Source organism: Heterocephalus glaber, unplaced genomic scaffold (assembly GCF_053883595.1).
Source record: "Heterocephalus glaber isolate CG9 unplaced genomic scaffold, H.glaber_assembly_v1.0 deba00001504, whole genome shotgun sequence".
Taxonomy (NCBI): Eukaryota; Metazoa; Chordata; class Mammalia; order Rodentia; family Bathyergidae; genus Heterocephalus; species Heterocephalus glaber.
Window position 1 is genome coordinate 23,204,354 of NW_028258324.1, and position 12,927 is coordinate 23,217,280.

Here is a 12,927-nt window from a genome sequence, read left to right on the forward strand (position 1 = left end):
AGCTGAGTGAGGAAAAAAATTCAATTATAATAAAGTCTACAGAATATTAAAAGTTTTTGCTTATTTTTATTTGTAATTTATAATCCATTCAGTTAATAATTTCCAAATAAGACAGGCTATTTATAATATCATACAATAGGAATTATTGGGTATAGTTTTTCAAGAAACTGAATTATACCATGAGGTATTATTTGTATTTTAGAGTTGAAAGTGAGGAATATATGGAAAATTATTTGAATTGCAATTGTGGTAGGTAAGATTCTTTTCTTTTTTTATTGGTATGTGTTTTAGTATATAATGATTATATTCATCATGGGGAGTTGGTACATGTACGTGCATTCTCTTTTATTTTTTATTTATTAATTTTTCCTTAAATTCTTTTATTGGTACATTTTAGGTAAACAATACGTTTACATTTATCATTGAGTGCTTGTACCTGTACATGATGTATCTTGGTTCTTCTTTTTTTCCCCCATTACCTGTGCGCCCTTCACCCCCTCCACCCTTCCCGTTAATTCTCTTTTAAATCCCTTTCCTCCCCCCTCTCCCTTTCTCTGAATCTCTTAGACCCCTCACAGGGACTTGTTGCATGTGCACAACATTTCAAATTCCCCCCTTTTAAAATTTAGTTTTTATTTTTTAAGCTAATGAAGTTGGTGGGGAGAGCTCAAATCATCAGATACTTTCCAATTCATTAAAAAATGCTGAGTTCATTGAGGTGAATTTCTACTGAACTTTCCTTAAAGCACAAACACAGCTTATTTCTATCAACCCCATTTTCTGTCTGCCATGTAAATGATTATGTCAACACAGAAGGAGCCTGAAGCAGAAGTATCACAAGTTTGAGTCCCACTTGGGCAACTTACCAAGACCCTGACTAAAAAAAAATAAATAAAAATAAAAAGGACTGGAATGCTGCTTAGTGAGAAGACCTTGAGTTCAATCCCCAGTACCACAAAAAGGAAAATGAAGAATTACAGTGAGTAAAGTAATTTGGAATTTTGTTATTTTTATTCCTAATCTAATTCAGAGTTGATTGCCTTTTAGAAAATTATGAAATTTTCCTTCAATCCTTCTACACTTCCTTTCTGTATCTCTTATTTCCTTTTATTAATTTCTTCTTCCATTCTTTCTTTCCATAGCTTTCTCAAGGCCTAACTGACATACACAAGATAATACATAATTATTGTTTAACATATATATAAAATGAACATATCCGTCACTCCAAAAAGTTTCCTGGTGTCCTTGTATGATTTCTCACTCACACCTTTCCCAAATCCCATCTCAATTAATCACTGGTCTATGAAATTTTACATATTTTGAAAAGTCAGTATTGTACAGCCTGACTTTTATGAAAAGATTTGAATATTTGAAGTTTAATTTTCATATATTTAGTGTGCAGGTAGGTTGCCTTTGCACAGTACACAGCATAAATATAGTTCTACCAAATATATAAGCTAAAAAGGCAAAATAAAATAAAATAAAAATATTCCTCTCACTTTATAATCATGGTGACTGATGGTTTATCTTGCATTTCTTTAGTCAGAAACGTAGAGTTTGGCACATTTCATTTTTCCAATTAAATAGGCTATTAATAAAACCAGAATTATTAGTCTTACATTAAGGTATTTATTTGTAGACCATGGCACAATGATTAGAAAAGCTAAAGGAAGTATTAATCTTCTGAAATTTGAATGTGAATTTGTTGCTGTTAAATAAATATTAAAGTATTCCAATGGGTGGTTTAGATTATCTGTGTTTTTTTGCATTCTTTTGTTTTCTCTCTTTTTCATTTGTGGTGTGCGTGTGTGTGTCTGTGTGTGTGTGTGTGTGTGTGTGTGTGATTTACTAGGGATTGCACCAAACCCTCTTTAATTTTTTATTTTGAAACAGTGTCTCACTAAATTGCTGAATTGTGCAGGCTGGGTTTGAACTTGTGATTATCCTACCTCTGTCTCCCAGAGCTCTGGGATTACAGGGCTGCATCACCAAACATGGCTTACTTTGTGATGTGGGCCAAATGTGAAAACTGTACATTAATTTATGGTGTGTGTTTCAGTTATTGCACTACATGTTGCATACTTCCCGTGAAGAGCGAGAAAGTAGAGCAGTTTCTGTTCCAGGCATGGGAGTGTGAAAACCAGGATTTGTTTATGCTTCTGTGTGCATGTGTTTCTGAGGAAATATAATCAAAATAGGAATAAAATTTCACTGCTTGACATCTTCTGTTTTTATATCTATAAAATTAAAATAATAATTACATATTTATATTAATGAGAACAAGAGTAAAGGGACTTGGCCTAGAAAATGAGACACTTAGAATGCTGGTTATTATTATTAGTATAAAACATTTGTATTTTAATGATTTTTGAATAGAAATGTACAGATATCTCCCGCCCCAATTCTACTTGTCCTTTAGAAAATAGATATTGATTTTTTGAACTCTGGAAACTAGAGCTGTATCTGGTCAAGAAAATCTCCAGGATCGGCAGGTTATTGAGTTAGCTGCCTGGAAGCAGCCCGGAGAGGGTCACTTCTGATTAGAACTGACATCTAATACTTTTGAAAATGAGTTTCTTCTCAGTCTGCTCATGTACTCCACTTTATTGTTTATAGAATTGCAAACCCTGTTACTTAAAATAGCACAGACACTACATTCACTTTCTGCTGACAATCAATGCAATTAAGAATAATTAAAAGTTCAAGCCCTACTAATTTCCTTGTGAAGCACCCTGGAAGCTGATGGAATTAAAAGGATTTAAAATAATGCTAATTTCATATGGTCTGGTACTGGTGCACCCCATCCTTGATGTGACTTCCATGAGAAGATAAGAACAGATTAGGCATCATGACATGAGAGTGCGTGAGCTCATCTTTAACAAGGGTATTGCTCTGGTGGGGACAGAAAGGGAGACCGTCTGTTCATGACTGATTTCTGAAGCACTAATTTCACAAGTAGTCTTTGCGCATAAGCAGGTGGCGGTTTATATGGGTTCTGATTTCTTGAGACCCTAATTCCTCCCATATCTGTCCCCAAGCACCTGTCCTAAAATCTGATCTTATCATTACGATTTCATTCCTTAGGGTTTTAGGCTTCAAAAGGATCAAAATTTAAGATTTTTTACAGTAGTGTGAATATTTCCAATAAGGAAGTAATTAGGTAACATTTGTTGAACAACCAGTATCTGATTCTTTACATTTATTGTTGCATTTATTTTATAATTTTGCAACATGTTAGCTTGACGCCTCTAAAGATTTTAGTTACCCTGAAGGCCACTTAGAGGTGGAGTGAGCAAATGTTAGCAGAGAATACATAGGTCCTGAGTGAGTGTGTGTGTGTGTGTGTGTGTGTGTGTGTGTGTTTTGGGTGGGGGTTAGTTAGAGAATTCCAAATCAAAACTGAAGTAGCTTCCTGGGTTTGTCCTGCGTGTAACTCCCCAGAGGTTCTGTCTATTTGAGCACATTGAGTTCCCTTGGGACAGTGATATATAATTTCTGTATCTTTTTGCAGGTTCCCTAGTCCACAAACCTGATGGGAGAAGCCCAAGTGATTCTAATCCAGCACCTCTGTGGAGGGAGGTGAGCGTCTCCTCACTGATCCTCACCGGTTGTTCACGGGGTAAAGCTTTGCATCATGGTTTACTTGGGGATATTTTCATTTCCTGCATGTTTTAGTCAGCGAATTCTATGTGGAAATGTACTGAACTCACAGAATAGCAAAGGAAGTAATGTATTCTAACGAGCTATTTTTGTTCAAATATTACATTACTTCCTATTTTCTCTTGAGAATGTTTTCTTGATGTTTGAAGCAGAATTTTGAGATGAACAGAGAAAACAAACACAACCTCATGATTCTCTAAATAGGGATTTCTTTCAGTAGAATTTTAATTTAAAATTTCTTTTTCATGAATATAGACTGCACAGCTAGATCAGAGCATTCTTTTAAATTTTATTTCTCACTGATTTTTAATTATAGTACTGTTGGGTTGACTTTGCTAGGAATATTTTAATAACTTAATAATAAGTGGAAACTGTGGTACAAGGTTCGAGTCATCTGACTCAGGATCAGAATGAAAGTTACCTGATTGCAGATATTGATGTCCATGTTCTGTGAAGTTTCATGTATTGCATGAGCTGCTGAGGTCTTCACTGACTAGCATAGACCAGGTGGCATGTTCTCAATACATGGATTTATTGCTGTTTATTCTCTCCGATAAAGAGTTAAAATTGTATTTTACACATCTACTGGGGAATGTGCCTTTAACTGAAGTTTTTCTTTGGAAGAAAAATGTTAAGACCCCAAGCTACTGGATTGAGTAAAGCATTCAGCTTTTGAAAAATAGCCTTTCATGAAGGTAATTTGTATCCAGTCCTGATACTTGTGCTGGTGCATCCTGAACTCATTCAAATTTGGAAGTAAAGAAACAAGCTCTCTTTGGGATACAGGACCTTTGGTCATGGAGTCATAGACTCTTCTGAATCTGTATGAAACTTCTAAAGTACAGAGATAAAACTGTATGCATTAAGTTGAAATTGAATTTTCTCTAGTTAAAATTGTAATAAGTTTAATGAGTGAGAGTACCTTAACAAAGAAAAACTTTAAAGCACTCATAATTTAAAGTGATTATTTAAAAATTTTTTATAAATATTAAAGTCCCTTAATTATTTTTACTTTAATTTTTTTTGTTGTGCAGTACTGGGAATTGAACCCAGGACCATTGCACCAGGTTTTATCTCCATCCCTTTGTCCCTTTTTATCTTTTATTTTTTAGTCAGGATCTACTAAGTTGTTAAGCTTCCAGGAGGGGCTCAAACTTGGGATCCTCCTGCCCCAGTCTTCTGGAGTTGTGGCACAACAAGCAGGCACCATCATGCCCAGATGCTTTAAATTCTTGAACATAGGCATTATTTTATATACTTCTCCTTTCTTTCGTTCTGATCCTTTTAAAAAAGGAGATTTGTGTATAAAATTTGTGGACCATTTACGAATGCAGATGCTAGGCTAAGCTGAAATATTATGATTTCTTAGCCCTCACAATATTGGTGCAAGGAAAAGAAGCTTCTCTTCTTGAGGTACTGGCTGAAGAATTTTAAACATATTGTATTTACCTCTATGAATTAGCTAATATTTCCTATTGTCCTAACTCAATTTATCATCTACCTATCAACTAACTGCCACTACATTTGGCATCAGATGGGTAAATGCGCTCTGGTGTATACACAGCTGACCCTTATTCCTCAGCTTCCTTACCATTAGGTGTGACCAGATGTCTGAATTCTGGATGAGGGAACAGATACTGTGCTATTTCTGCACAAAGGCTTTTAAAAGTGGACATGACCACTCCTTCACTGTTTGCCAATAAGGTGTAGATTGCAATAAGCCCTTTGGAGATCCTGAAGCTATAGGAAGGAAGATTTTTTACTGAATTCACATATGGAGAAAACCTCTTAGAAATCCAAGAACTACAGTAATGGGGTAAATGCATGGGCTAGAGACATATTTCCATTGTGTTCGAAATGTATCATTTTATGTTTGTGTCTAGTATGACACAAATGTATACTTATTTTCAACCTTTTCTTTCCCCAAATGCTATAACATATTCTATTAATGGCACATCATTCTCTTCTTACTGGTATAACTTACAAGTCATAGGTTTTTATTTGCTGTAATAGTAGACATTAAGAGGTTGATCACATTATTTTCCTCCCACTAACCTTTACGTAATTTCTGGAACACACTCATACTGACTACGAAATAGTGGTAATTTTGTGTTTGTCAACATGTTGTAAAAAGAGACTAATAGTTATACTTTTTAAAAGTTATATGAAAATGGTAAAGTTGCTATTAGTCTTTTCAGAGCATGTCATTAAAAATGCTAAATAAAGATTAAGACTAACATATATTATAAAAATACTGAGTATCTATATGGTTAATCTAGTATTTGATGTTTTAGACAAAATGTAATGACTTTTACAGGCTTCAAAGATGTGGAAAACACATCACACATCAGCGAGGAAACTGAGGGTTTGTGACACTAGCTATGTGCACTTGACAAAACCACTTCATTTCTGTGGGACTTGCTTTCAAATACATGAAGACAACTAGCAAGATTTACTTAGTGTTTCCTCTGCATCAAGAAATTGGCTAAGATTTTCTCTACATATTAATTAATTCTCACAGTGCTATGAAATAATAGATGTCTTGCTCCATTTTCAAGAAGAACAATGTTAATGTGACTTGACTAATGTCACTCAACTAAGAAAGTTGAATTTTGAGCTGTCAGTCTAGCTCTAGCAAAGCTGTTAACCATTTCCTAGTGACTCTCAAACTAAAGAGTATAACAGAATCACCTCAAAAGATTGTTGACACACAGATTTCAGGCCCCATCCCAGAGTTTCTGATGTGTAAGTTTGAGATGTTGCTTGAGAAGTTGCTGTCTCAGTGCTACTCATACTGCTGGTGCAGGGAGTATATGGTGCAAACCACTGCACTGTTATCTACTGCCTTTTTTTTCTAGGATTTTGATAATCTATGAATTCCTTTAGAAGTGTGTTCATTCAAGTTAATTCAATCACATCACCCCCAAATGTTTCAACATTCAAACTTCTTATTTCAAAAATATAGGTTTAATTCTATTAAAATGAATTTCTGTCTTTTGCTTTAGATTTTATAAATGACGGAATTGTCTTATTGGAGACAAAGATTCAGGAATTATGTGATAATTCATTTTCATACCAATCTGATTTGCATTATTTGATTCACACACTAGCACTTTCATATTTCATGTTTCTCTTTGGAACATTTTAGTTCCCAGTTTATATGCTAATTTATGTGGTCAGATTTTAATATTTTTTATCTTTTTCTATGTTTCAGTTTAATTTCCTTACACAAAAGCAAATGATTTTTTCCCTCACTACAAATTCTGCCCAAGAACTTGATAAGAAGCTCTATTTCTATTGTCAGAATTATATTTTTTGGGGTGTGCTTAATTTTCCTTGACCATCCTTTAAAAATTGAAAGAAATATATTTGGATTGTTAAAAGAGACTTAAACATGGAGATAGTGATCATAAAAACGTGAGAAAATATGAAAATATAAATTGAGAACAAAAGCTATAGAAAATAAAGGGAAAAATTCTAAAAATAAGTACAAATTTACATATTTAAAATTCTTCCTGAATTGGGTGTGTATGTCAATTTAGAGCACAATGTTTCCACATGCTCAGGATTTATAAGTTGTAGATTGTCTTAGAGTATTTTACTTAGATTCCATTATAAATTTCAGCTAATTTGTGAGACATTTTGATCCAGATAGCTTCAAAATATAAGTAAATGGCCCTAAATACAAATGAGAGAAATGGAGAAAATAGTATTTTATTTTAGTTGATGTTAATTTGTTTTTCTGTCTTGAGGATCCAGTAGGAATATTTCCCTCAGATTATTTGGTTTCTAAAGCATCTGGAAATTTGGAATCATGATCAGGAACAGAGATTCTGAAATACAAGAAGGATGTATGTTGGAATGGAATGGTCAAATAAGGAAAAAAGAATTAAAAAGTGAAATACATGAAGAAAAATATCCTAATTAAAACCACTTTTCTGTCTTTAAGAACCCCAAAATGCTCATAGATGAAAGCAGGGTGCTTGTTTTATTAGTTGCCTAACCAATCAATACCATCCTGGAAGCAACAACTGTGTAAACACGAACCCTCCAGCAAACCCTTTGTAGAGCCACCTGCACTCTGATCTAAAGTGAACCAGAGTGACATTTCAAACATTCTCATGAGAAGTTTTCTACTTTCTCAGGACACAGCATTCCACATTGTCTGTAAGATGATTCGAGTATGTTCAGCAGCCTTTCTTTTTCCAGTGTGTGCAGTAGAATGATTTTGAACCATAGTTAGAAAATATGTTCATCCTTGATTTTGAGCAAATAAAGCTCTGATGTAATGCTATTCCTATTTCAAAAGAATACTAAAGGAATTACAATGTATTCCTGATAATTATTATTGTATGTGTTCCTGGTCCATATTATTTTTTTCCTTTCTTTCCAAATTAGAGTTGACTCACAAAGTTGTATTCTGTTACAAAGTTTAGTTTTTGTGTATAACCAGAGCCATGAAAATGGTCACATCTTTATATAAATCCAAGCCAAAATGTGCTTGAAATAATTAGTCCAAATTGGAAGTAGATTTACTCTTTGCAACAAAACAAAGGCATTATCTATTTCTTACTGCCAAGTAGCTTAGCCTGATTGGAATTTTTAATTGGCTATGCTTTATAAGAAGTTTTAAAATAAAAATAACTACCAATTATGAAATACTGTATCCTATTTTGCTATTTGTCTATTGATTTAGATAATGTCCCCTGATCCAATGTGGGGTAATTGCTGTCACAATTTCGTGAGGAAGAGTAAAAATTAGGAAAATTGTGCAACTTTTTCCAAACAATATGTGTCTAAGCATGAACTTGAACCCAATTCTAATTCCAAGGCTTGAGCTCAAAGAATATTTTTTCCAACACACTGTTTTCTTCAATAGCCAATACTAACAATTGAGTAGATTACCTGTTTACTGAATTTTTGTCTTTTTTGCATAAGTTGAATTATGTGGTGGTAATATCTATCTACAGAAGTAAATAACTCCATGGTCATTAACTAAAACAAAATCCACGTGTGAATTATATTGTGGTAATTCAGAACTCTAAGTTATTATCCACATTGGGCCGGGGATCTAGCTCCGTGGTTTCGCCGCCTGCCTCACAAGCGGAAGGACCTGAGTTTGATCCCCAGTACCAAGAAAAAAAGAAAGTTAAGTTATCATCCACATATATAGACTTTCATATGAGATCTCTAAAATTTTATCAAATATAAAATAAATGCCTGAATTACTTTAAAGTTACATTTTATTTAAAATTTTAATTTTTAAGTGTAGTTTTAAATCCATATTAGCGGAGTGGTTGTACTTTAAAATAATAGTTATGTATTTGAACTTACTGGGTGTAGATAGTGATTCATCAGTCCTTTAATAATGAATAAAATATAATAAAGTTTATGTAAGAGTGAGAAGGGATAGAAAAAGAATGGAGACTACACTTGATCTTAGCCAAAAGGCTGAGAAGCAATAGAAATGGAGACTAAAGATTTTTTTTCTTTTTTTTTTTGGTACCAGGGATCGAACTCCAGACCTTGTGCTTGCGAGGCAGGCTGAAGAACCACTGAGTTAAATCCCCACCCCCTAAAGATGGTTTTGAAAAAGGAATTCTGCCAGATGAGCATGACCTAGGGCACCATACATTCTCTGTAACACAGAAATCAACAAATATTTTTATTCTTAACAATTCTTTAGCAATGTAAGGCTAGGAAGAACAGCTATTTTTAACTTATCCTAGAAGAGTAGAGTAGCATTTCATTATACAAATATATCCAATATGTTTTTCAATTCTATTATCACTAATTATAATTTTTAGATTATGACAATTTCATGCTTCTATGATGATTCTTGTACATTTTGTGCACCTAAAATGCCTTACTCATGGATTATATGTACCTATATATGAAATTGCTAACTAGTTGAACTGAATAGTCAAATTTAATAAAAAATGCCCAAAACATTTTAAAAGTGGCTCTACCAATTTGTATTCATACCAGAATGCACAAAAGTTCAAATATTGCTTCATTAAGCATTGTATTTTTAAAATTTATTTTTTATTTTTATTACAGCTTGTTTATAGTACATAATATATACATTCATTGTGAGGAGTTAGTACATGTACGTAACACATTCTTTTTTTTTATAAAATAGAGTACTACTCAGCCATCAAAAATGAGAAATTAGAGACATTTATTGCTAAATGGATGCACATTGACACATATTCTTTTTATGACCCTTTCTTCTCCCTCCACTATTCTTCTCTTCTTCCATCTCTTCATTCCTTTCAAATGCAAAAGGCCTATCTCCCTGTTTCATATTATCTGTATTTTATTTTACTTTTCAGATTACTTACTTAAGAGAAAACATGCAATATTTTAGCTTGTGTGGCTGATTAATTTCACTTAATATTATTGTCTCAAGGTGCATCCATTTTTTTTTTTGGTACCAGGGATCGAACTCAGGACCTTGTGCTTGCCATGTAGGCACGGTGTCACTGAGTTAAATTCCCGGCCCAAGGTGTATCCATTTTCTTATAAGTGACTCAAATTTATCCTTTATGGCAGAGTAGTGCTCCATAGTATATAAATATTACATATTCTTTATTTATTCATCTATTGATAAACATATAGACCACTTCCAAGGGTTAGCTACTATGAGTTCTGGTGCTGTAAACATGGGTATGCTTGTATCAGTACAATGTCTTTAACATCATGTCTTTAACACTTTTGAGAAGATACCTAGCAAAGGGATAGTTGGGTTGAATTTAATTTTTATTTAAAATTTTTGAAGACTGTTTATATTGATTTCACTAGTGGTTGTACTTGTTTACATTTCTACCACAATGTAGAAGTGTTCCTTTTTTTTTTTTTTTTTTTTTTTTTGGTGCTGGGGATCAAACTCGGAACCTTGCAGTTGCAAGGCAGGTGCTGAAACCACTGAGCTAAATCCCCGGCCCGAGAAGTATTCCTTTTCCCCAGCAGTCTCTCCAGCATCTATTATTGATTTCTTGAAGATGGCCATTCTTTCTGGAGTAAGATGGTATTTCAGTGTTATTTTTTTTTCCTGGATTTATGGGCCATTTGTACTTCTTCTAAGAAGTGTCTGTTTCAGTTGCTCATTGTTTTGATTGAGTAGGCTATTTTTGGTGGTCTATGTTTTTGACTTCCTGGTATAATATAGATATAAGTCTTCTGATCAAGGGATAGCTGAAAAAAATTTTTTGCAATTCTGTATGATGTCTCTTCATTCTACTGGTTGTATCCTTTGTTGTGCAGAAGATTTTTAGTTTGGTAAAATCCAATTTATTGATTCTTGATGTTATTTTTTGTGCAAATTGGGATTCTGTTGAGAAAGTCCTTTGCCTATTTCTGTGGTTATATCTTCACAAGTTTTATCTATTTTATCTTCCAGTAGATTAAATGTTTTGATTTGAATATTTAGATGTTTGATCCATTTTTATTTTAATTTAATACATGGTAGAAAATGTGCATCTAGCTTCACTCTTCTGTATGTGCATATCCAGGTTTTCTAGCACTATTTGTTAAAGTCTATCTTTCTTCCAGTGTGTTTTTTGTTTTGTTTTTTTGTTTGTTTGTTTTCTTTCTCCCCCCCCCATTCAAATGCTGAATATGCTGGGCTTGTTGCTGTATCCTCTATTCTGTTCCATTGATCCACATGTATGATTCTGTGCCACTATGTTTCCATGCCACTACCTTACTGTTCTCACTGTAGCTTTATAATATAACTTGACATATAGTATTATGATGCCTTCTCCTTTGCTCTTGTTGCCCAAAATTGCTTTTAGTATTCTGAAACTCTTATGGTTCCATATAATTTTAATACTTTTTTCTGGTTTTGTAAGAAGTGCTGTTGGCATTTTAATTGGAATTGCATTAAAACTAGGTATCAGTCTTGTTAGTATGGATATTTTGATAATATTGGTTCTACCTATTAAGGAACAAGGGATATCTTTCCATTTTCTAATATTTTCTTTGGTCTTTTTCAGAGTACTGTAGTTTTTGTTATAAAGGTCTTTTGTTTCCTTTTTAGGTTAATTTCTATGTATTTAATTTTTTTCAAAACTATTGTGAATGGTATTGTTTTGCTAATTTCTTTCACAGCAATCTCACTATTGGTAGAATGCTATTTATATTTGTGAATTGATTTTGTGTCCTGCTATGTTACTAAAATTGTTTGTTAGTTCTAGGAGTCTGATGTAATTTTTTGGTTTTCTATGTAAGCATCATGTCATCTACAAATAAAGATATTTAGACTTCTTCTTTTTCTATATGTATCCATTTTAATTATTTCTCTTGTCTGATTGCTTTGGTGAAAGATTTGAGTACTACACTGAACAGTAGTAGAGAGAGTGGAATTTTGATCTTGTTCCTGATTATAGAAGAAAACCTTTTAGCTTTTCCCCATTTAGTATGATATTGGCAGTGGGTTTGTCATAAATGGCTTTTATCAGATTGAGATAAGATTCTTTTACACTTACTTTGTTTAATCTTTATAAAGAACAGAATTGGATTTTTTTCAAAGGTTTTGACTATGTCTATTAAAATGACCATGTTTTTGTCCTTGCTACTATTCATGAGGTATATTACATTTATGGTTTTGTGTATGTGAACCATACTTGCATCCCTGGGATCAAGACTATTTGGTCATGATAAGTGATATTTTTAATGATTTGTTATATTCTGTTTGTCAATATCTTCTTGAGGATCTTTGCATCTATGTTTGTTAAAGAGATTATCTGCAGTTTTCTTTTTAAAATTGACTCTTTGTCTGGTTTTAGAATCAAGGTAATATTAGCTTTCAAGAATTAGTTTGAGAATAGCCCTTTCCTTTCAATTTCATTAAAGACTTTCATTAAAGAGATCATTAGATCTTTCATTAGCTCTTTCCTGAAATTTTTGTAGACTTTGGTGATGAATCCACTGAGTCATGGCCTGTTTTTAGTTGGTAGTTGTTGTTGTCATTTTGGTTTTATTTTTAATTTTTTTTTTTTGAGATGGCATCTCACTATGTAGTTCAGGTTGGTTCTGAACTCACTAAGTAGACCAGTCAGGCCTCAAACTCAAGGTCATCCTCCTGCCTTAGCCTCTCATGTGGTGGGATTACAGGCATGCGCCACCACACCCAGCATTTTAAAAAATTACTGCTTCAGTTTCATTGCTTATTATTGCACAATTCAGGGTTTTTATGTCTTATTGGCTTAGTTTTTGTAATTCATAAGTGTCCAGAAATCTATCCATTATTTATAGATTCTCCAA

The 12,927-nt window shown here is 33.2% G+C and overlaps 1 protein-coding gene and 1 pseudogene across 1 annotated transcript in view; one reads left to right on the forward strand and one right to left on the reverse strand.

The window, feature by feature from the left end:
- LOC147825275 (uncharacterized) overlaps window positions 1–10,535 on the forward strand; it is a 122,825-nt gene extending 112,290 nt beyond the window's left edge. The window contains exons 7-9 of the mRNA XM_087186304.1: window positions 814–979; window positions 3,512–3,579; window positions 9,170–10,535. The gene's annotated coding sequence lies outside the window, so the exon portion shown is untranslated. The remainder of the gene's footprint in view (window positions 1–813; window positions 980–3,511; window positions 3,580–9,169) is intronic.
- On the reverse strand, window positions 9,005–9,123 carry LOC147825276 (U2 spliceosomal RNA; annotated as a pseudogene).
- Window positions 10,536–12,927: the final 2,392 nt, after the last annotated feature.